A 24,368-nucleotide genomic window follows, 5' to 3' on the forward strand; every position below is an offset into this window, starting at 1 on the left:
TAGAGGATTCAATTCGTACCAACACATCAGTTGTTGAGTGCATTTTTCTAAATCCACACTGGATAGGTGATAAAATACCCTTCTTTTCCAGATACCACATCAGTCTTGCCTTGACCATCTTCTCCATGACCTTACATCATCAAGATATCAAGGCAATTGGTCGATAGTTTGCTACTGAAAACTTATCCTTACCGGGTTTTCAAGGAAGACAGGTACTGGTGGGCCAAGACAGGTACTGGTGGGCAAAGTATGAGTAAAGAGCGCAAGGTTTGTATAGTTAGGAAAAATTGAGGTTTAATTCTAAAATTAATATTTATAATACTTACCTGGATAATTTAGCTAGTCTTCAAGTCCAATAACTACCAAAATGTTTACCACATTGGCAGCCCTGATACCTCATATTCTGAACTGCTGTTGGTAACACTTACTGCTGGAACAAGAGTCCAAACTGTTCTTTCATTATTTGCATATTACCAGAAGTGGGTGGGACTATATTATCCAGATAAGTATTTAATAATATTAGTTTTAGAATGAAAACTCCATATTGATAAACATCACCTTCGGATAATTTATCATGCCCAGTTACCCCCACTGTCAAGGAGGAGGGAACTGGAAGAATTTCCCCTTTCTAGAGCAGGAGGTAACAACAAAGGCTAATTTAAGCGAGAAAATACTGAACCTCCCCAATTCTTACCTGAAACAAACCGGACTGCAAACAGAAAAACCAAAGGAGAATTGAATGTCAGTAACAATAAACAGCCTATAGAATCGTACCAACTACGAGGTGAAAAGAGCCAAGACAAAATAAACTATTCATTGCTAAAGGGAGGTCACCAGACAACACCTTCAGAGAAGTGCCAGAGAGCGGCTGAAGGTAAACAAACGAGACTCCTGTGACCAACAAAGAAGACTGCTTCCTGCCAACTACCTTTTCCTCACACAAAAATGAGACCCAGAGGCAAGAGACAAAGAAAAAAAATACTAATTAAAACTACTAAAGCCAAATGAAATCTCGCAAAGAGCATGAGGAGGACAAAAGACTGAAAGAGACTCCGACTGAAAATTTGGCTCATAGGAAAAAACGAAAATCTTCATCATAAATCAATGGGAGACCGAAGACAACCACTCAAGAGCCAATCTCGGTCTGACGTCAAAAGAAGTCCTTCGTCGCAGCAAAGGCCCCAATCGAGAAAGGAAATCAAATAAAGGAATCCTAAACGTCTTTAGCGGGGGGGTAGGGGAGTCGTAGCTAGCTACCCCCCCCCCACACACCGGTGAAGCCCACTTTCACTTTTGGCTCGGACCTGGACAGACGTCTTTGTTTTTGTCCTCGCTTGGCAGCCATTGTTTGTTTTGTCTTTACATAACTCCTTTGGCCAGAAGGCAAAAAGGGGGGAGTACACAAACATAATTAGAATCGTAACAATCACCAGGACAACCTTGTAACTGATTCTTCTAAGGTGACGACCAGGAAACACTGTCAAATGCCGAAACACTCCTAAAAATGACATAAGGAGGAAAAGGCATAGTTTGCAACTCCTTCTACCAGAGAGATACTAACCATCTTGTTGGAAGTGTCAGATGAAAAGGGAAACTTCACACAAACCAAGGTGGCAGAACACACTTAGTCAGAAAGAGAGTGGATAGGTAGATGGTGACTCATGAGGAAGAAGTGAGCGCTGAGACTGATCAAACCTCACAGTGTTAAGCAACCTGAAGTTATGCCTAACGAAAGCAAAGGTCACCAACACTAAGGTTACAGTGGCCATGTCCCTGACTGGTGAATGCAAGACTGAGGTTCCAGTCCCACTCAAACCTGTTAGTTCTATTGGTTGCTGCAACCTCACCATCCTTGTGAGGTAAGGATGGGGGGTTTGGGGGAGCCTATAGGTCTACCTGCTGAGAACATCTCCCACCAAACTCCTGAGGAGCTGTTGCCAAGCGACATTAGGAGTCGCCAGGCAGCGATTCGCCTGACAATGAAAGACCCTGGGCAAAACCCAAAGTTGTCAGCACAGGCTTCGAACTATCTTAACACTGTGGAAGATAATGTGCTACCACCAAGAGAAAAAGAACGTGGGAAGGGAAAGCAGTGACCCCCCGTTTATTGCAGTAGATAAGTTCCAAAACTGGCTGTGATACTTGAATTTCCATAAAGTACAGACACCATAATAATCTATTTAATGTGTATTTTGACTTTCTGAAACTCTACCTGTACTGTTAACAACCCACCCTTTATGATCAACAGGGATAACTGTTAGCAATATGAAATCAATAGGTAAGTTTACAGTACCATATAACAAGGGCTAAATATGACAAGTTTGGAATAATTTGTATTTTTCCTAACTATACAATCTTGGAGCTCTTTACGTAGGAGTATTATTTTGGCGATAACTGAAACCAGCCGTTAAAGCTTTTGTGAGGTGTAACTACCCACTGCTAGATAGCAGAGGGGGGTAGCAGTGGTAACTATCTGTGCTACACATAAGCTGTCTACAGGGCACCCTGACACTTCGTGATCCTTAGAAGATGACAGCCTGGGCAATTATTGCTAGCATAGGATTTAGCAATGAGAATTCACCAGGTAAGCATAAAATTGCAGCTATGCTTTTCACTTAACCTAGACATTACCCAACTCCACCTCACTTGGAGACTGGGCATATAACAAGTACAGTATATACATATTTATCAGATAACACAAAGGACATGGTACCCACCTGCAGTCAGAGGAGTTCAGCTTGCTGAGTTCCTCGGATGCTGAGCCCCAACAGAGGGAAGGGTGGAATACTAAGTGGCCAGTCACTCTTACATTCATCCCAGACTTACTCGTTGGTAACATCTGCCCTCAATTAACTGCTACTTGTCCTACCAGGGAGCTGAGGTGTTATTGACCATGTTTTGTGCAGTCACCACAGGACCTGAGATAAATACGTCCAGTTTCCAGTTTGTTATGCCTTACAGGTAGAAATTTCATTCACTAAATATGTCATTTACCTACTACAGAAAAATGTTGAAAAGAGGATAGATTTTTTACCCCAAAAAACATACAAATTATTCTCATCTCAGGAAACGTTCCTTTATGGTTCCTCCCTCCGCCCCTGGATCACAGCAAATAGGGCTCAATTATTGTAGAATAGTTTTAGCTTACTTCTATATTCAGATTTTGGGTGAATTTTTTTGCAAATATGACAAATTCGTAGATAATTTGTACTTTTCCTAACTATACAAACCTTAGCTATTTAATAGGGGTTATTACTTTCGGCGTAGCTGAAATGACGAGCCATTAAAATTTTAACGAGGATTTATTACCCACACCGCTAGTTAGCAAGGAGGGGGGGGGTAGGGCGGGTAGCTTGCTACCCCCCGCCCCCCTCACACACACCTGTGCTTGAGCTCACTTTGCTTGAAGGTAGGACTTCAAGGGGGATAGGGCTGGCGGGCAAGTTTGATTAAATAGCTAAGGTTTGTATAGATAGGAAAAATACAAATAATCAACGAATTTGTCATTTGTTCCGTAACTGACATACAAACCACGCTATTTAATAGGGGTGACTCACCCATTAGGAAGGGTGGAAAGACCCGGCCAGTACTGGCTTTTGGCTTTGCCCGGGGACTCATTATTTGAGTGTGTCAGCGCTCAATAATAAGGAGTCCCTGCACCTCGCTAGAACCTTGCAACGCAAGGACTGCGGCCTACGCAAGCTGTGTGTGAAGGTATAATAAAGTGTGACTCGTCCTAGAAAGTTGACCTGTAGTCCTTTAGATGGAAACTTTAGGCTAGGACTCTCCCAATACCACCTCGTCAGGGTATGGGGACATGACAGTATTAGCTTAATACTAGGAACACAAGGGAAAATGGTTTACCTGCAGTGGTTTGAGGTCAGCTGTGCAGAGAACCCAGGATGCTGCTTTCCCCAAGAGAGGGGAAGATGAAGCAAAGAATAAGGGCCAGACAAACCTTTTCCTTCATGCAGACTAGGACCGGGTAACAATGCCCCCAACCTTCTGCTACTTGTCCACTAAGGAGCCTGAGCTTCTAAACTAGCTGTTGTGCAACCACCACAGGGCCGATAGAAAACGTATCGAGCCTCCTGTGGGTCACGTCTTGCAGGTAGTGGGCTGTGAAGGTCGTCTGACGCTTCCACACCCCAGCCTAAAGAACCTGCGTCACAGAGAAATTCTTCTTGAAGGCAAGGGACGTAGCTACGCCCGACATAATGTGCTCTAGGGTGTCATGACGGAGGAGGGTCTGGATTCAGGGACTGATGGATCACCCTTCGAATCCATGCCGAGAATGCACCGAAGCGTGTGACTGGTTGCGCAAGAGTGGGAGCATTGGTGCGTGCGTGAGAGTACTACGTGGAGATTGTTGGCACGTACATGCGGAAGACCATCGGCATCCGCACGTAGAAGACCGTCGGCGCGCACGGAAGGCTGTGTGCGTGCATTCAAGATTATTGGAGCGCGCACACGCGAAGGCTGTCGGAGCGCGCTCGCGCGTAAGGCCGTCGGTGCGCTTGCACGGTAGACTATTGGCGCACATGCAGGATACCATTGGCGCCCGTGCGCAGAAGAAAGTTGGCACGCACATGCGCAATACTGTTGGTGCGCGTGCGGGAGACCCTAGGCGCTCGCGCGGGGAAGAAAGTCGGCCGTGCACGCGGACCTGTTGCCGCGCGCGCGTGCCAGACTATGAAGCACGCCCAAGAGCATTGGCGCTTGCTCGCTTTTTGGGACTAGCGCGCGTGGAAAATCATCGACACGCGCGCGGGAGACCACCGGCACCCGCGCGTGGAAGACTATCGGCGCGTGCGCGGAAGATTATCGGTGCGTACGCGCGCAAGATTATCGGAGCGAGCGAGTGCAAGACTATTGGTGCGCGCACGGAAGAACATCTGTACCTGTGCGCGGATGATCGTCGGCACTCGCACGTGTAAGAATGTCGGTGAGCGCGCGTGCGGGAGATGATCGGTACCCGCGCGCGAAATATCGTCGGCGCTCGCGCGCTTAAGAATGCCAGCGAGCACGCGCGGGAGACCATCGGTACCCGCGCGCAGAAGATCGTCGGCGCTCGCGCGTGTATATAAGAGCGCACGCGTGGTGGGAGACATCGGTACACACGTGCAGAAGATCATCGGTTCTTGCGAGCACGCACGCCAAGGTAGCGCTAGTAGATTGGAGGGTCAGCTGGTAGGTTGACTAATGGCAGGACGATCAGGAACTGGGATGTGCCCTTTAATAAAGGGCGAGCATCCACCGATGGGACCGTAAGCAGGTCTGCTTTAGAGTCCAGGACTGAAGTCCTTCGTTGTAGCGCAAGGTTGCGCTGGTAGATCGGTAGGTCAGCTGGCAGGACGATCAGGAACTGGGATGTGCCCTTTGGAAGGGCGAGCATCCACCGATGGGACCGTAAAAGGTCCCTGTTAGAGTCCAGGACCGAAGTCCAAAGGACTACGATGCAGCACAAGGTTGCACTGGTAGATCGGTAGGTCACTGGAAGGTCTGCTTGATCCCCCGAAGAGAAGTCTCTAAGAGTGGCCTCTCTCACGAACGAGAGAGGTGACACTTCGTAGAAGACACTTGAAGACACTCGTTCTCTCGTGAACGAGAGAGGTGAACACTTCGTAGATGAGACTTGCCAAGACTATGCTCCACCCCTGAAGGAAGAGAAACTCAGCAAGGGGGGAGAGAAGTCTGGCCGAAGGGCAGCAACAGTAGTCGGAGGCGATGAATTTTTTAAGGTATGGGAAGTTCTCCCTCTGAAGGGAGAGAACAACCTCACACCTGGGGAGGAAACCTCCCTCAGAAGGGAGGTTGTCCAACCCCTGGAGGCGAACCTCCTTTAGCATTCTAAGATGATCTGAAGTGCTGGACATGTTGTCACGGGAGTATTTCTAAGAGAAGGGATGACGCCCATGACGACGTCCTCTGAGGGACACCAGTGACAGCAGATTCCCCAGGCATGAACAGGACAGCTCTGCTTCGTTGGCACTCTTTAGTCGAATGAAGAAAAACTGCATAGTTAACTGGGAAAATAAAATTAAATAATTATTTAACAGAAATTCCCTAGGGAGGAACTCCGAAGAGGAACCCCGAGGGAATAACATAAAATAAGAATTAAGTATGCACCCTTCATTCCCCAGATGACATCCACGGGAGAAGAGGGGGAGTGGAGTAAATGTAATAAAAACAGAATTATAATTATTCAAATCATCTAAGAATATTCGCTAATAGTGAGAACCACTGACCCCCCGAAGGGAAGTGTTCCCCACGGAGAAAGATGACAAAATCGAAGGTAATTTGTATTTTTTCCTAACTATACAAACCTTAGCTATTTAATATGGGTAATTACTTTCGGCGTAGCTGAAATGACGAGCCATTAGAATTTTAACGAGGGTTTACTACCCCACCGCTAGTTAGCGGGCGATAGGTAGGGGTACCTTGCTATCCCCCCCCCCTCACAAACACCTGTGCTGAGTTCACTTTGCTTAGAGGTAGGACTTCATGGGGGATAGGGCTGGCGGGCAAGTTTGATTAAAATAGCTAAGGTTTGTATAGTTAGGAAAAATACAAATTATCTACGAATTTGTCATTTGTTCCATAACTGAAATACAAACCACGCTATTTAATATGGGTGACTCAACCCTTAGGTAGGGTGGTAAGTCCCAGCCATTACTAGCTTTTGGCTTTTTACTCGGGGACTCTGTATCTGAGTGTGTCGGCACTCAACAATAAGGAGTCCCTGCACCTCGCTAGCAACTTGCTCTGCAAGGACTGCAGCCTACATAAGCTGTGTGTGAAGGAATAAAGTGTGACTCGTTGATCTGAAATCCTTTAGATGGAAACTAAAGGCTAGGACTCACCCAATACCACCTCTTCAGGGTATGGGGAAGTGACAGTATTACGTTAATACTAGGAACACAAGGGAACATGGTTTACCTGCAGTAGTTTGAGGTCAGCTGTGCAGAGAACCAAGGATGCTGCTTTCCCAAAGAGAGGGGAGGATGAAGAAAAGAACAAGGGCCATACATACCTTTTCATTCATGCAGACTAAAACCATGTAACATTGCCCTCAACCTTCTGCTACTTGTCTATTAAGGAGCCTGAGATTTTAAACCAGCTGTTGTGCAGCCACCATAGGGCCGATAGAGAACGTATCAAGCCTCCTGTGGGTCACGTCTTGCAAGCAGTGGGCTGTGAAGGTCGTCTGACGCTTCCACACCCCTGCTTGTAGAACCTGCGTCACTGAGTAGTTCTTTTTGAAGGCCAGGGACGTAGCTATGCCCGACATCATGTGCTCTAGAGCGACGTGACGGAGGAGGGTCGGGATTCAGGGACAGATGGATTACCCTACGAATCCAAGCTGAGATAGTATTCTTGGTAACCCTCCTCTTTGTCCTCCCAGTGCTTACAAACAATGCTTGCACTTGAGGACGGACTGCAGCTGTTCTCTTAAGATAGAGCCTCAGACTCCTTACTGGCACAGTAGGAGATGGTCTGAGTCATCTGTTACAGAACAAAGACTCGAAATCCGGAAAGAGTCCAACCGAGGGTCCGGCACTCCCGGATTCCGAGTCTTGACAACAAACTCAGGGACGAATCTGAACATTACCTCCCCCCATCCCCTTGAATGGGCGATGTCATACAAGAGACCATGAAGTTCACAGACTCGCTTGGCCGAAGCCAAAGCAAGTAGGAACACCGTCTTCCAAGTCAGGTGGCGATCTGAACCCTGGCGTAATGGTTCGAAGGGAGGTCTCTTAAGAGACCTGAGAACTCGAACCACGTTCCAAGGAGTAGGTCTCACTTCCGACTGAAGGCAGGTAAGTTCATAACTTCGAATGAGTAGGGAAGGTTCCAGCGAAGAAGAAATGTCCACTCCTTTGAACCTGAAGGCAAGACTTAGGGCTGAGCGATAGCCTTTCACTGCCGAGACTGAAAGGCGCATTTCTTATCGCAAATACACGAAGAACTCTGCTATAGCTGGAATATTGGCATCGAGTGGAGAGATACCCCTTTCACGACACCAACCACAGAAAACTCTCCACTTTGCCTGGTAGACCCTGCGGATGACTTTCGCAGGTGTCCAGACATCCTTTTCACAACTTGCTGCGAAAATCCTCTCTCTGCGAGGAGATGCTGGATAGTCTCCAGGCGTGAAGCCGAATCAAAGCTACGGCTTTGTGAAAGATGTTGGCGTGTGGTTGTTTGAGTAGCTCGTGTCGTGGAGGGAGTTCTCTCGGGAGTTCCGTTAGGAGTTGCAAAAGGTCCGGAAACCATTCCGTGTGATGCCATAGCAGAGCTATAAGGGCCATCGAGAGATTGACCGATATTCTGGTCTTGTTGAGTACCCTCCTCATCAGACAAAACTGGGGGAAAGGCGTAAATGTCGATGTTGTTCCACCGTTGTTGGAAGGCATCTTGCCAGAGTGCCTTGGGGTCCGGGACTGGGGAGCAGTACAGCGGGAGATTGAAGTTCAACGCTGTAGCGAACAGATTCACAGTCGGGGAACCCAAAAAAGTCAGGACTTTGTTGGCTACTAGACGATCCAAAGACCACTCGGTACTCACTATCTGAGACGCCCTGCTCAGACTGTCAGCAAGCACATTCCTCTTGCCTGGAATGGGGCAAGCCGATAGTGGAATCGAGTGGACTTCGGTCCATCTCAGTATCTCTACTGCAAGATGGGATAGCTGCTCTGAAAAGGTACCCCCTTGCTTGTTGATGTCAGCCACTACTGTGGTGTTGTCGCTCATCACCACCACAGAGTGACCCGCCAGGTATTGTTGGAACCGTTGAAGGGCCAGGAATACGGCCTTCATTTCTACCAGATTTACAAGGAGGCACTTTTCTGATTTTGACCACAGGCCTGAGGTCCTGTGGTTCAGAACTTGGGACGCCCACCCTTTCTTTGAGGCGTCCGAGAACCGCATCAAATCCGCGGGGAGGACAAGAGGATCCACTCCCTTTCGTAGGTTCTCGTCTGTCACCCACCACTGAAGGTCCATCCGTTCCGCAGGACCCATAGGGAACAAGACGTCCAGGGAATCGTGTCCTTGATTCCACCGAGACTTGAGTCGCCATTGCAGAGCTCTCATTCTGAGGCGACCATTGGGAACTAGACGGGCCAAGGATGAGAGGTGACCGAGGAGACATAACCACGATTGGGCTGGGAGTTCGTCTCGTCTGAGGAAAGGATTCGCGACCCTCCTCAGCCTTGCTATCCTGTCGTCTGATGGGAAGGCTTTGTGGAGATTGGTGTCTAAGATCATGCCTAGATATACCAGTCTTTGAGTAGGGAGCAGAGAAAAATTCTCGAGATTTACCATGATCCCCAGAACTTGGCAAAGTCCCAGAAGTTTGTTTCGGTGTTGAAGAAGGGTCGACTGAGTCTGCTAAGATCAGCCAGTCATCCAGATAACGGAGGAGACGGATGCCGATCCTGTGTGCCCACGACGATATCAGGGTGAACACTCTGGTGAAAACCTGAGGTGCTGTGGAGAGACCGAAACACAGCACCTTGAACTGGTAGATCTTGTTGTCTAGGCTGAATCTTAAGTACTGCCTTGAAGACGGATGGACTGGGATCTGGAAGTACGCGACCTTCAGGTCCAGTGTACATATAAAGTCTTGCGGTCTCACTGCAAGTCTGACTGTGTCTGCCGTCTCCATGCTGAAAGGGGTCTGCTTGACAAACATGTTCAGAGCCGAGAGGTCGATGACTGGTCTCCAGCCTCCAGACGCCTTCCTTACTAGAAAGAGTCGACTGAAGAAGCCTGGGGACCCATCGACGACCTCTTGAAGAGCGCCCTTCTTCAACATGGTCTCGACTTCTGCCCAAAGGGCTTGCCCCCTTGCCGATCCCATGGCAAGGGAGCTCAACGACACTGGATTCGCTGTCAGGGGAAGTAGAGATGTTGTGAACGGGACGCGATATCTCTGACTGATTACAGAAATCGTCAAGGAATCGGCCCCGAGTTGCTGCCACCTGTTCACGCAACTTTGTAGGCATCCCCCCACTGGTGGACATGCAGAGGGACTACCAATCCTAGCATTTGCGGCCTCAGCCTCTCCCTCTAGGATTTTTCCCTCCCCTGCAGGACTTTTTACCTTTCCTGTCTTTGACAGGAAAGGGCTTTGACACTGTTGTCTTTGCTGCCACTGACGGTTTCATTGTCTAGGACGGGCGAGGTTGTTGAGGTGCTGGAGGTTTATAGGGCTTTGATGTAAGAGCCCTATGTAGGAGAGAGTTCTGGTTGGACTTCCTCCACCTCTTACCTGCCTGTTCCCCGTCTTTAGGCTCAAACAAATTCCTCCCTAAGATGGAAGAATGTCTGAGCCTGCTGACCTCGGTGCTGGGGACCTTCGTGTGGAATCTCTCAGACACCGCATCTCGACGCTTCAAGATGGAATTAGCCCACAATTTCGAGACTTGGTGGGCTAGAAACTCGATGGTACAAGTGCCTGAAAGAAGGAAGGTCTCCAAGGCCTTCCTGGTACTCTCCTTGGACAGGTCCTTGGATTGTAACAGGATGCCGAGAGACCCTAGCCAGATGTCCAGCCACGAAGTTGCCTTGCGCATGGCACACTTCGCCACCTTCTCCTGACTGAGGATCTCCGTAGCTGAGAAAGACACATGCCGGTTGGAGTCTCTCTCTAGAGGGACTCCCCTGGTAAGCTCTTCCACAGAGTGGTGTAAGGGAAGAGCTAAACAAGACTCCTCCATGATCTCAAAGTACTGTACCTCCTCTGATGGACACTAGGAGGCGGGAGGAGTTTGTTGCCGGCGCTGGAAAGGCTGGAGAAGGCAAGCTCGGAGAGCTGGCCCTCGACCTTATCCCTGGCACTCTTAACCCCTTGGGACCAAGGCAAAGCCGCGCTGGCCTTGGGGGTTTTTGAGTACCAAAGACTCGGTCCAGGATCGTGTCCTTGCCCTCTCGAGGGGGAATCTCAGGATCCGCAAACTCTCCTCCTGAAGGGCTGGCAGCAAAGTCTCCTGTCCCCAAAGGCTCTTCTTGGAGGGACTCGTGGACGTTCTCCACAGGTTTGGCTGGCACTGGTCTCATCCTCGAGGATGACTTTGGGACAGTCTTAGAGTCCTTCGACTCCCTCCTGGGAGGGGTACAGGACTCCAACAGCGATGGCGGGAGGCTCTTCTCCACCCCTACCCGAGAAGACTTCTCTACGCGAGGTGGGGTTTCTCCCATTGGTGCGATGGGAGAATGCCTCACCTCACGTGAATCCCTGAGAACGGGATATCCTTGTCCGAAGGGGAAGGAGAGAAAGTCTGGGGGGAAGGGAATCTTCCTCAAAGACTTCCGAGGAGCAAGCTTAGCCCTTGGAGAAGTCACCACGTCTTCTACTCCTCTCTTCCTCTTCAGGGGGGTCGAAACTGCCGCTGATTTGAGGCCCAGCTCAGAGAAAGCGGGCTTAAAGGCCTGCATGACAGCTCTGACAAGAGACCCAAACCAGGGCTGCTTACTGACAGCAGCACTGTCAGAGACGATGACGATGACTTGGTCGCTCGTGGTCCTGCAGCCTCGCGCGTGGGATCGCGCAATGGGATTTAGAATGGGTGGCGCGGGGGTGACCGCTTGCGCGCGTGGGCGCACGGGTGAGCGAGCGATGGCGCGCGGGCGACGGAGCGTGTGGGCTACGGAGCGTGTGGGCTACGGAGCGTGTGGGCGACGGAGCGCGCGGGCATGCAGGTGATCGATGGCGCGTTCTGGAGAATGTAGACGGATGGCGCGCAGTAGACTGAATAGGCGTTCGCGCACACGGAGGCGATTGCTCGCGCGCGTGTGGACGCACAGGATCCCGATGAGCGCGTGAAGGCGATAACGTTGGGGGCGCGCACAGGGGATATATCCCTTTGAGGGCGCACATCGGCAACTGGAAAACGAGCAGGGCACACGTTGGTGACTGCGCGCGATGGCGCATATGTGAAGGATGGCGAGCAGGTGGGGCCCGATGGCGCGTTGGATAGCGCTGGCGAGCAGGGAAAGAAGGTATCTTCCCTCCTGCGCCCAGATCCGAAGATCGTTGGCACGCAGGAGATCGTGGGCGCGCAGGAGATCGTGGGCGCACATCAGGATGAGGGCGCGCAGGTGAGCGCTGGCGCACAGGAGATCGTTGGCTCACATGTGAGCGCTGGCACGTTGTCTCTGGAACTGGTGATCGCTGGTGCGTTGTCTCCGGAACAGCAGTTTGAGAGCGCTGGCGCGCAGGAGAACGTTGGCGCACAGGGGATACCTGGCGCTTAAGGGACTTTGACAAAATGTGAGAAAGACCCTTTTGCCCCGAAGGGACTGTTGCCCATTTGATAACAGGATGCATGGGTGCCCACAGCGCATCAGCGGCCAGGAACGGCGACGGTAGGCCAGGCAGGTGAAGGATATCGCGAACTATCTACGGAGAGGTCCAGGGATGCAGCTGGAACGGTCGGTGAACGACGGTGAGGTTCCTCTGCGGCGGACTGCAGCGAGTACGAACTGAAGAGGTGCCTCCTAACACCCTTGTGAGGTGAAAGAAGGCCTCTACGGCGAAGGGGAAGGCGAGCTCTACGTCTTATACGCCCTCTGGGGGCAGCAGGCTGACCGTCAGCAGTCCTCCGAAGAGGAGTCTCTGTCAGTGAACTCCCCCGAGGGGGAGAATCACCTGCAGGAGAGACCGTTGGAATTAGTTCCTCCCTCTCGAAGTATGTTCGAAGGGGGAACTAAGCCTTCAGCTACATCAGCAACTTCAGGAGCAGAGGTTTGAAACAACTCATCAGAATCCTCTGCCACAACAACGTCAACGATAGACAGAGGATCAACCTCTGCTAAAGTCGGCGACTGTTTGACAACTGCTCCTAAACTGATTATGTCAAACAGGGCTTCCTTGGAGGGCGAGCCCTGAAGCCCCAATGAAGCCCAAAGCTACAACAGATCATTACTAGAAACGTTTACATTAGATGATACATTTAAAACCTCCCCCGTGGAGGAGGAGGAGCTGCCTTGCTATGGGAGGCAACTCCCTCTCCCAAACCCCGAGATCGGTCAACAGAAATGCGGCCTACGCTACCACTCGACGGCCTCTCGGAAGAAACCAATCGAGTGGGAGCTTTGGAGGAGGTTTGGGCTACGGAGGAAGAGTCCTTGGGATGTTCTCTCTTCAAGGAAGCCCTTGAAGGAGAAATATCCCGCCTGGACTTCTTCTTCCACCGCCGGGAAAACCTCTCCCACTGGGAGGTAGACCACTCCCTGCACTCACCACATACATTATCTCTATCACACCGTTGGCCCCTACAGTAAGGACACAACGTGTGTGGGTCTGTGTTGACCGCTGACATATAAGTTCCACAAGGGCGGTCAGGTAAACCGGGACACTTTCGCATCGCAGAGGCCAACTTCCAAACACTCTGTCAAAAAGAAAAAGCAAACAAAGATTAATGGCTGTCAGTGTAGGGGAGGGACAGCGGACACGTCCGTCTAGCACCCGAGCCGAGAGCAAAGGGAACTCAGCACATGCGTGTGTGAGGAGGGGGGGGTAGCAAGCTATCCCTCCCTACCCCCTGCTAACTAGCAGTGGGGTAGTAAACCCTCGTTAAAATTCTAATGGCTCGTCATTTCAGTTATGCCGAAAGTAATTACCCATATAAAAGAGCGTGGTTTGTATTTCAATTACGGAACAACTGAAAAGTTAAAATACAATTAGATTTCACTAAAAATAATCGAGACAAACAAACGGAAGAGCAACCTAACCCGCACACGGGAAAGGAGCTTCCGCCATAGTAAGATGTTGTAGTATAGGTGAACGACCTCGAGAAGAGAGAGACCGTAGTCAATCTTTAAAAGGCCACATTCCCTTGGCTCAGAATCCAAGTTTCCCGTAGGAAAAGAGGAAAAGGTGAAGACAATAGTTGTATGAAGAGGGTCCAGGTGATGACGATTCCCTTGCGGCGGCCGAGATAACGGATATATGCCGACGGGAAGACCGATGGACCACAGAGGGAGAGGCCGTTCCCCACGAAGTTGAACTGTGCTGGCCTTGCTACTAAGCAAGTGTCGTTGTCGTATATCACACACATAGCACAAACACTGAAAAGGAAACTTACTACAATTCTATACACATATATACATAAACATTAAGAATGTTTATATACTGTATATATTTACAAGTACATGTATAAGAAAAAGTAAGTTAAAAGACAAAAATTAACGGCAGTCCAAAATAGGTGAGGACAGAGAAAGGAAACAACTGTTCTCGCTCCAAGCCGAAAGTAAAGTGAGCTCAAGCACAGGTGTGTGTGAGGGGGGGGGTAGCAAGCTACCCTCCCCTACCCCCGCTAACTACAGTAGAGGTGTGGGTAGTAAACCCTTGTTAAATTTTAATGGCTCGTCATTTCAGCTACGCCGAAAGTAATACCCCTTTTAAATAGCGTGCTTTGTATTCCAGTTACGGATCAAATCAACATTAGGCGCATAGGCAATGGGCAGTGAGTTGGTAGGGTTAGGAGTTATCCCACCCAAGGGCAGCCAGTATTTATGGATTCCCGTTCTCCGCGCCTATCTCTGTTACCTAACCACTGTGAAGAGCGAGGGCTGACTATACAAGGAGAGTCCTGCGAGCAAAAGAGACCTCTGCAAGCAGGACAAAGGAAATGATGATCGGTCTCATGAAGGTACCGGACTGGCGCCCTTCACGGCAGGGACAAACACGTAAGACGAGACACCTGAAACATGACAAACTTATAACAGTCTGTATTTTTCCTAACATACAAACCCGAATTCTTTACTAAAGGAGACTTAGTCTTGAGGCCAGGGTGGCCAAGGAGTTCCCTATCTTTAGGGAAGATAGTCCTCAGACTAGACTCTTTTGAAGCAACAATCTTCCGTATCTTCTTTCTTTGTAGATCCCAGAATCTCAGTACGACTGAAGGTTTGCAACTTCATGGAAACAAATGTTTCAGGATGAAGTGGGTCAGGAACATTCGACTCGGACCCCTTCAAACTTAGGATTCCCCCGACCTTGCCAAGGGGAAACCTCGTCACCACGAGTATAACTTTTACTCTGTGAGAGGAATCGGATGAGTATCATACCTTATTTCCATTGGCGAGTCCAGCTGAAACTGGATACAGTCTAGGATCACCAGATGTGGGGGAGAAGGAGACGAAGAAGATCGATGGATGTCCTTCTTAAAACCTAGTGTAACCCAGAATCCTCAACAAATGGTTACTGTCCCCTGAAAAGGTGTAAGGTAGTAACAGCATCTGTTGACCTGTCACAATAGGCCCTATAAACAGGGTGTCTAGAGACCTATGTGTCACGTCGCTCAAATAGGGAGCAGTGAATGTAGATTGGCGTTTCCAGACCCCAACACTTAAGACTTGGGAGACTGAGAAAATTCTCTTAAACGCCAGAGAGGCAGCCACTCCCCTAACTTCATGGGCTCTGTGTTGTGCTGCCTCTGGGTCTCCGTGAAAAGTCCTCGCAATAACTTTCTTAAGTCAGAAAGAGATGGTGTTGCGAGAGATTCTCTTCTTTACCCTGTTGGTACAAGGAAGAGATGACGGAGACGTGGTCTGAAAAGTCTGGTGCGCCTCAGATTATTCTTTGATGCCCTGACTGGGCATAGTAACAACTGGACTGCATCCTGTGGAAATTCTCAAAATCTTCCATCGGTAGATGAAGGATTATGAGTCCAGCCACCAAGCCCGGTACGAAGTTGCGAGACACTCGCCCCCCCCCTCATCTCTTAGAATGGGTGACGTAAGACAGACCATGTAGCTCACTGACCCTTTTAGCGGAGGACAGAGGTACGAATAAAACGGTCTTAAGGTTCAGAGAGTAGTCTGAGGCCCTTAAGGGCACATAGGGCAGACCCTTCACCGAACGTAAGACACGTCTCAAGGAGATGGTCTAATATCAAGTGGGGGGCAAGATCACTCCCAACACCGAAACAACCAAGGTAATGTCTACTGAGGCGGAGAGGTCAACCCCTTCTCCGTCTACAGATGAGGCTCAAGGCTGTGCGATAGCCCTAAATCGCCGAGACTGAGAGAAGCTTTCCTCACTGAGGTACAAAAGGAAGTCTGGGAACTACTGATCCTTCCTTTTGAGGATCCAATTGCTTCACATTGTCGCTGTTGTAGCGGTTAAGAAGTCCATTGTCTTAGCCCCAGCAGTTAGGACTTCTTGTAGGGACTGCCTAGAGTTTTGGTTTTGTAAGTCCTCGCGGATCGCAAGGTAGCCGACTGTATCAGACCACGTGTCAAGCCAGAAGGGACATTGAAGTCGCTTCCCTTGCCAAGGCTTCTGTGACTGAGAAGAGCCTGGAAGAGTTGAGTGTCTCTTCGAGGATTAGTCTGGCGTGAGCCTTGCCGTGAGGGGATCTAAGATCAGAGGAGAAGGTTGACGTCTCTGGGCTCGGAGAACAGACCAGGTTTAAAGGTCGCTCAAGAAAGGCAGAGGCGAGGGATAGTGACATTGCACTAGCCGTTAAGACAATGTCCTAGAGACTGACCATATATGGTCAACGACGAAGCCTCCTCTCCATCCCAGCTAGGACCAGGGAAGGCTAGGTAGTGGCTGCTGAAGACTCAGCAGATGGATCTATAGGCTCCCCCCAACCTTAGCTTACAAGGATGGTAAGGTTGTAGGCACTGAAGGCTCTAACGAGTCTGGGTGGGACTCGAACCCTAGACTGTTAATACATAGCCTGTCTAAGGCTGGAGAGTCAAAGGGTCGAGGAGACAGATGCAAATCGCAGAGGCATGAGATATAATACATAGTTCTTAGAACCCTTAAATAGGAGGCTTCTAAGTCCCTCGACGGCAGCAACCACGAGGAATCCTCAGGCTGTGATAATTCCACGTGTGTTATTACAGGAAAAAGTGGTGACGCGAGTAGCAGACAAACCTTATATCTTACCCCTCGTATCTTTCTTATCGAAAGGGGAATAATGGTAGAAGTCGGAGTGTCTGGAGGTAATGGCGAAGACCGCTGACAAGAGTCGGAAGGCTCTGTCATAAGAGTAAACTCTTAATGACGATGATCGCGTGCATAGCGCTAATTGCGCGCGTGCACGGACACTCTGTGCTAATTGTTACGAGAGCCCGACTACTCCGCATAACTGAAACTCGAAGGTTCCAAGTCGTGTGAACTCGAAAGTCCAATGCGACAGAGGCCCAAAGGACTCCTACTGTCATGAGAACCTGTAGGATAAACATGACGAAAGTTTAAAAGCTCCCGATCACACCCGGCGAAAGGGTAATCGTCACGAGACCCCGAGGGGTCAACGTGAGGGGAACCAGTAGGATCAAAAAGACGTCTCCTACCAGCACGAGGGGGAGAACGTCAGGGATGAAAATAACTCCTCCGCAGGGTAGATTTGTTCTCCCGAAGGAGAATGTTGCTTAATACAAGGCTCTCGCTCCGCCCCTGGAGGAGAACCTAAAAGCGTAAGAGGGAGGAGCGTAGATCACTAAACTCCTACAAGTTTCTTCTCGTGATTGGTTGGAAGGTTCTCCCAAAGGAGATCGCCTAAAACAAGCTTTCTCCCTGCCCTATGGGGAAAAGCGAAGGCGTATTAACTTTTCTCTCCTAACGAGGGAAAAGTCTTCCCGAAGGTGGATTGCCAAAGGCAAGATTTCTCCCCTCTCTATGGGGAAAAGCGTAGGTTTAATAATTTCTTTCTCGCAAACGAGGGAGAAGTCCTCCCGAAGGAGGACATCGCCTGAGGCAAACTTTCTCCCAGATCTATGGGAAAAAAAGCATAGGCGTAATAATCTCTCTCGCGGACGAGAGAGAAGTTCTCTCGAAGGAGGACGTCGCTTAAGACAAGTTTTCTCCTAGTTCTAGGGAAAAAACGTAGGCGTAAAAATCTCCCTCTCGTGAACGAGAAAGAAGTCCTCCCGAAGGGGGACTTGGCCTAAGACAAGCTTTCCCCCAGTTCTATGGAAAAAAAACGAAGGCGTAATAATCTCTCTCTCGCGAATGACAGAGAAGTTCTCCCGAAGGAGAACATTGCCTAAGACAAGCTTTCCCCCCATTTCTAAGGGAAAAAAGCGAAGGCGTAATAATTTCTCTCTCGCGAACGAGAGATCTTCTGAAGGAAGGTATCGCCTAAGGCAAGTTTTCTCCCAGTTTTACGAAAAAAACGTAGGCGTAAAAATCTCCTCTCGTGAACGAGAGAGAAGTCCTCCCGATGAAGGACATCGCCTGAGCCAAGCATACACCCAGGGAGAAGTTCCCCCCGAAAGAGGCATAGGCCGTAGACTTGCTTTTCCCCAGCTCCTGGGGAAAAAGCAGTCTTCGGGGACGAGATAGCAGAGGTAAAACTCATTGAGCTGTTCGCAGCTTCTTACGAAGGAGGGAAGGTTGCTGACTGTCTGAAGTGGGGAAGCTTTCCCTCAGAAGGGGGATGGATCTTTCACGCAGTCCAATTCCGAAGAAGGTTATCACTCCCTCGTAAGGGAAGGATCTCTAATCCCTGGAGGCGAACCTCCTGTCAGCAATCTAAGTTTCCCAATAAGTTGATCAAGTTGTAGGTTGACAACGAGTGTTACCTCGTAACATGGGCAGCTCATGAGCTGCCACATGAAGCGCAGGATAACGAACAGAGCGGCCGAAGCCCTCGGCATCGCGTTCTACGTCGCTGCTATCTGGGTGTTATCTTTTAGCCTCTCTAACACGTTTCCCTTTTCCCTTCTGCTCTCAACCGAAGAGAAGAAGGGGCGAACCCCTGCATCTTCTTTCGAGGTTTCCGAGAGACTCGAAATCCTTAACTCATTAGGGAGGTTGTCCTGTCTGAAACACGGGAGCGAGGGATTGACCCCGCGAGTGTATGATCGGAGATTCGCGTGTGTAGCGCTAATTGCGTGCGAACACCTGCGTGACTGGGGTCTGAAGACTCTGCCATAAGAGTAAAACTCCTGATTGTTATGGGCGTAGTGTTGGAATGGCGTACGCGAACACTCCGTGTGACAAGAGTTCAAAGACAAACTGACCTAAGAGTAACACTCTTGATGACTTGTGTCACGAGAACCCGAAGGTTCAGCGTGATCGTGCGTGCCCCTAGAGGTTGTGTTGCGAGAACCCGAAGGCTCAGCGTGAACGTGCGTGCCCTTAGAGTTTGTGTTGCGAGAACCCGAAGGGCTAGAGCAATGGGAAAACGGAAGTCTCCCTTGTCACGATAATAAAGCAGGAGCAGTGGTGTTACCATCGCGACGGCTAGAATTTGATTGAAGGTAAACAGTAGCTACCGACCAGCGGTCCCCCACCACTGTCAGGTGGGTAATTACCTGTCCGGTCGTTAACGACCTTGTTAAGGTTTTTCTTCCGCATTTTCCAGCTCGCGCTAGAATATCTCCTATAGTAAAGAATGAGAGTTTGTATTTAGTGTAGGAACAACCAAGTACTCCTTAAAAGAGTAAAAGATGGAAAAAAGTAAAAGTCTGTTTAGTTTTGAGCCAAAAACACAAGTGACAAGATTTGAACCGTGAGTTTGAGAGCTGGTCTACAAGCTAACCCCTCCCCCTGCTAACTAGAGATGGGTGGTTATACCTTGCTAAAAATCTTATGGCTAGTTTCCAGCTTCTTTGAAAGCATATTCCCTGTAAATAGCAAAAGGGTTTGTATTGAGTGTCAGAACAAACAAATTGTTTTCATTAAAAAACTATTTGAAAGCAAATCTATAAAAGTTTTTTAAGCCATAAATGCAGTAATGTGAATTTCCAATATTCCAAGCCATAGGCCGTCCTTAAAGGGCGATGGTTTGTAAACATTTAAGAACAAAAGCAAAATTACAAATACATAACATAATACAATATATTGGCCACTACTTTCTATTAATTGATGCATATAGTAAAATTCCAACAGGGTATCACAGTACAGTATAAACCAAAGATATGCTGCACTATATATGAATTTCAAATCTATAATTCAATTTGGTAAAATTGTACTTACCACAGATTTTGTGATGGTGTTTCTTATACTTCTGCTTTTAGACAGTCATAGATGGTGCAATATAGTTCCTTTCAAAGAACATAAGCTTCTTAAAATAGTTCCAGAGCTTTGTTACTCTTCTTCTATGCTTTGATGAACAACTGGATTCTGCAAAGATTAATAAACATCAAAACTGCTCTGCGTTAAAGAAAGGACATTGCACTTGGAAATACAGAAGCTCTGAAAACTAAGACTGCATAAAAGGTAAGTGATTTCAAGTGTTAAAGATCTTTTTTCATTTTCTGAGAATAAGACAAATTTTACTTTCACTTTTTGGCTAAAAAAATGAAGGTGTGAAGATGACAATCATAGTTATAAGACCCAAATAGGTTGGAAGAGGACAGAACATAACATAAGTATCTATGCTAAGTTAGACTGAAGCATCAATGAGGGGGTTATGAAAGTCTTGCAACAAGACCCAGCACCCTAGGTTAGATTTGCTAACAATGCTCCCCAATATATCATATCACTCTTGAATACAGATCTCCTATGGGCTAATGTAGCTCCCACCATCCTTATTACCTGAAGCTTCTTGGTTGACACATATCAAGATATTCCCATTTTAGCAAATTAAATTGCATGAAAATTTGCAAAAGTAGTTTTGCGGGTATAACTGTACTTACCGTCAGGGTAATGTTTCCTAATAAAAAGCAACTTTTCCTTATAGAAGATTTCACATAAATACTTGCTTTTGAAAAGTCTCCCCTGCAAGTTCATTCAAGCTTACTCTGTAGACTCTGTTCTGTTTCCATTAACCAATCACGTGCCCATACGTATGGAAAGTTTCCAAAGGGGGTTAATATTTCCCCACCCTCTTTCCTTAACTCTTCAAGTGCTCCCACCAGTCCCTTCTCAAGCCTTTGTCCGTGTTGAGCCTTTGTTTGTATTTTACTCCTTTCGTGGGACTTCCTTTACAAACATGTAGTGGTTGTGATTATTCTTACTTTAAAGACATAATGAAGTTTTATGGAGATTATTATGGCACACCAGATGTAATTATTACTTTTCTTAAAGAACATAACGTGATAGCCCAAAAGTTACAGTGCTCAAAGTGTCGTTCCTGGTTAGCATACAGGGAAGATAAACGCCTGTATTATTGTAACACTGAAATTAAAATTGCCAAGACCAAGAAGAAATGCCATTGTGGTTATACAGTTAGTGCCTATATGCGTACATTTCTAGAAAGAAGCCATCTACCCCCCCCCCATGGAAGTTAATTTTGTTTGCTAATCATTTTTTATCAAAACACTGAGACCGCGATAGTGTCATTGCGGGTATTGATATATCCTCTAAAACCAGCATGGACTGGAGAAGCTTCTGTTCGGAGGTAACAGCATACTTCTTCGACAATCAAGTGGCGATTGGTGGTGAGGGGATAGTGGTTGAGATTGAATGGCTGCATACAACAAGATATCTGAAATTGATTACCAAAACAAAACAAAAAAATTTCATTGACCCAATAAGATCCAGACACTCGTACCCAGAACATAAAACGCCTATGGAGGGAAGAAGGAATGGGTCGAGAGACCTGTAAATAAAACTAAATTATTTCAAGTAATATTTTCTGAGGGTTTTTTTTTTTACTTACCACTACCCAAAGCACACTTTGTTACATCACTACTTCCTTGCTGCCAGTCGCCTCTACCCTCCACTACCTCCGACAGAGCAGCTGGTGCCAGAAGACCCTGATGATCCCAACTTTCGACGTCCCAATCATAAATTAAGTCATTATTTTTTACTTTAGGTTTAATGTAGTTCATTATTAGAGTTATATTGATGTTAGTGTGCGCAGCTCAACATTACCGCTTGCCAGTACATACGGAGCTGGATGTTTTTATTTTTCGGCGAGCGAAGCGAGTCCACGTGGCTACAAAAAGCCATTAGATTTAGGGTAAAACCTTTTTGAACAGGAAATATGTGTTCCTGAAGTCAATAATGTTATTTCACCGAATTTAGTTTCATTTCATCGTAACCAAGAACATCCGGTATTATTTTACTGTATTACGAGGCAATGTAACCTAGGAAAAAAAACTACTTTTTCCTATAGAAAAAATTAGGCTCTCTTCGAAAATGACACTCTTTCCCGTTGCAAATGAATAGTGTCAGAAATATATATATATATATATATATATATATATATATATATATATATATATATATATATATATATATATATATATATCCTACGATAATGAGGAGCCCCAGTGGGAACTCGGGGTTTTGGGTGGGAAAACATAATGGGGAAACGATATATAATCGTTAAACAAACCTTTTCTTCTCTATACATTACCTTCTTGGATGTATAATAAATAGAGGAAAAGACAAATCAGTATAACTGGATAAACTTTGGAGGAGCCGTTGCAAAGGCTATGTTTCATGAAAAAATACGGTAACCAGAGCTGTCAACATGTGATGTAAAGCTACGGCAATGTTAGCGTAACATGCAAACATTAGCAGAGTTTTTCATTCATCTTTTTTCATTCTACTTGCCGGTTGTGGTCGCTCCCGTTCGTTCGTTTGTACATAGCAGGTTTCCCGCCTCCCTGCGCAGAGGCTCCTTCTCCACCAATACTATCTCTTCTTCTCTAACCGTGAAATGTAACTATTCGTCTTCTTCACCAGCTTTATTCAAGTCTATGACTTGATCCAGTCCAACAATACCATTCCTTTTATGTAATACCCTGATATACATATTACGATTAACCCCAGTATTACTTGTTTTATTATCCGATACCTTATAAAATCACCCCATTTTATATTCCCATTGAATATTATTTATCATTCATTCCATTTTATCTTCTTATATTACTTTTATTCATTTTGTTATTACTTTGCCACACCCCGATTTCACATAAATACTTGCTCTGGATAAGTTTCTTATTCTAGTTCATTCATGTTTACCTTCTAGAATCTGTTGTTTTCCTGTTAACCAATCACGAACCCATACGTATTGAAAGTTTGCACAAGGGGGTTGTCGGTTAATATTTCCCTACCCCCTTCGCTTATCTCTTTAAGTGGTCTATTCATACCACTTCCACCAAATCCTTTTCCGTGGAAACCTTTGTCCTAGTTAGGTGTTCGTTATTTCAATGTGAAATTTATTTTTTCGTATTTTGAGATGGAGGAAGTTATAGAAACTTGTAGCGTCTGCAGTATTCCATACCTAAAAGCATTTGCTAAATTTCATGGTGATTTTTTTGATACGTCATCCAATGTTGATCATTTCCTTAAAGCATACTATGTAATCCCAGTCATAAGAGTTAAGACGTCAGTCTCAACCCCCCAGTGACCCGCAAGTTTCGTCGTCCGAGTCACAAAGGTAAGACATTTTTTTATTTAATTTTAATGTTTTTAGATCTTGTTAGGTTCAAGAACCATTATATATAGCGTGCTAATGTTGCCGTAACATTGCATGTTAGAGTAACATTGCTAATGTTATCGTGCGCAGCTCAACATTACCGCTTGCCATTACATATGAGCTTGATGTTTTATTTACCTGCGACCGTTAGAGAGCCAGTGGCGGAACAAAAACCATTATATATAGTGTGGCTAATGTTATCGTAACTTTGCTAACGTTATCGTAACGTGAGTGGAGTGACACGGAGTTTGAACTAGTCATTATATTTAAACATTTTAATATGATATATATTACAAAAATCATTATATTGGGTTTGCGACCTGGGAACTTCTAGGTTAGGTTAGGTGGGTTTGTAAGGTTCTGTACCCTTTTTGTACCTTTTCATATATTGTGTAAAGGGTATATGGAAAAATTCTTTAAAATACACATGATAATATTACCGTAGCATTGCTAATGTTAGCAATGCCACCGTAATGCTGGTAACGCTGTGGATCATTGGTAACTTGCTAATGATACTGTTCACAGTACATACCTGAGTGAAGTGACACAGAAATTGAACAAGTCATTATATTAAACAATTGAACACAATATATATATATATATATAACAATAAACATTATATTCAAACATTTTAACAGAAAATATATGTTTTCCTGTAGAAAATAACATGATTTAACTGGTTTTCACCTTCATTTTATCCGTAATGACAGAAACCAGGTCGGCTACTTAAAGTTAGTGGAATTGGTTGCTTTCTTTGTTTGCGGTTAAAATGAAGGTCAAATTCGGTCAAATCAAGTTATTTACTACATGAAAACATATATTTTCTGTTCAAAAACAGAATCTGTAATACAGTAAAACTTTACCGAACAACCAGGTCGACTAACTTTTGTGATGAAGTTAGCCTAACTGTTTGTTTGCAATTGAAATGAAGGTCAAATGCGGTTAAATCATGTAATTTACTACAGGAAAACATATATTTCCTGTTCAAAATGACTACCTGACATTAAGTAAAACTTGTACGAA

The 24,368-nt window shown here is 46.7% G+C and overlaps 1 protein-coding gene across 8 annotated transcripts in view; it reads right to left on the reverse strand.

The window, feature by feature from the left end:
- The window catches only part of LOC137618708 (zinc finger protein 454-like), a 584,206-nt gene that overhangs the window by 99,563 nt on the left and 460,275 nt on the right, over positions 1-24,368 (reverse strand). For 3 of the 8 annotated variants that reach the window (XR_011039808.1, XR_011039807.1, XM_068348864.1), the window contains exons 2-3: positions 19,949-20,095; positions 2,718-2,918 (exon numbers count right to left, since the gene is read on the reverse strand). The exons of 2 other annotated variants lie outside the window; for them this stretch is intronic. The gene's annotated coding sequence lies outside the window, so the exon portion shown is untranslated. Of the gene's footprint in view, positions 1-2,717; positions 2,955-19,948; positions 20,096-24,368 lie in introns of all 8 variants that reach the window. 3 more of the 8 variants (XM_068348866.1, XM_068348865.1, XM_068348867.1) reach the window with 3 other exon arrangements.

The sequence above is a fragment of the Palaemon carinicauda genome, chromosome 25 (assembly GCF_036898095.1).
Source record: "Palaemon carinicauda isolate YSFRI2023 chromosome 25, ASM3689809v2, whole genome shotgun sequence".
Classification (NCBI taxonomy): domain Eukaryota; kingdom Metazoa; phylum Arthropoda; class Malacostraca; order Decapoda; family Palaemonidae; genus Palaemon; species Palaemon carinicauda.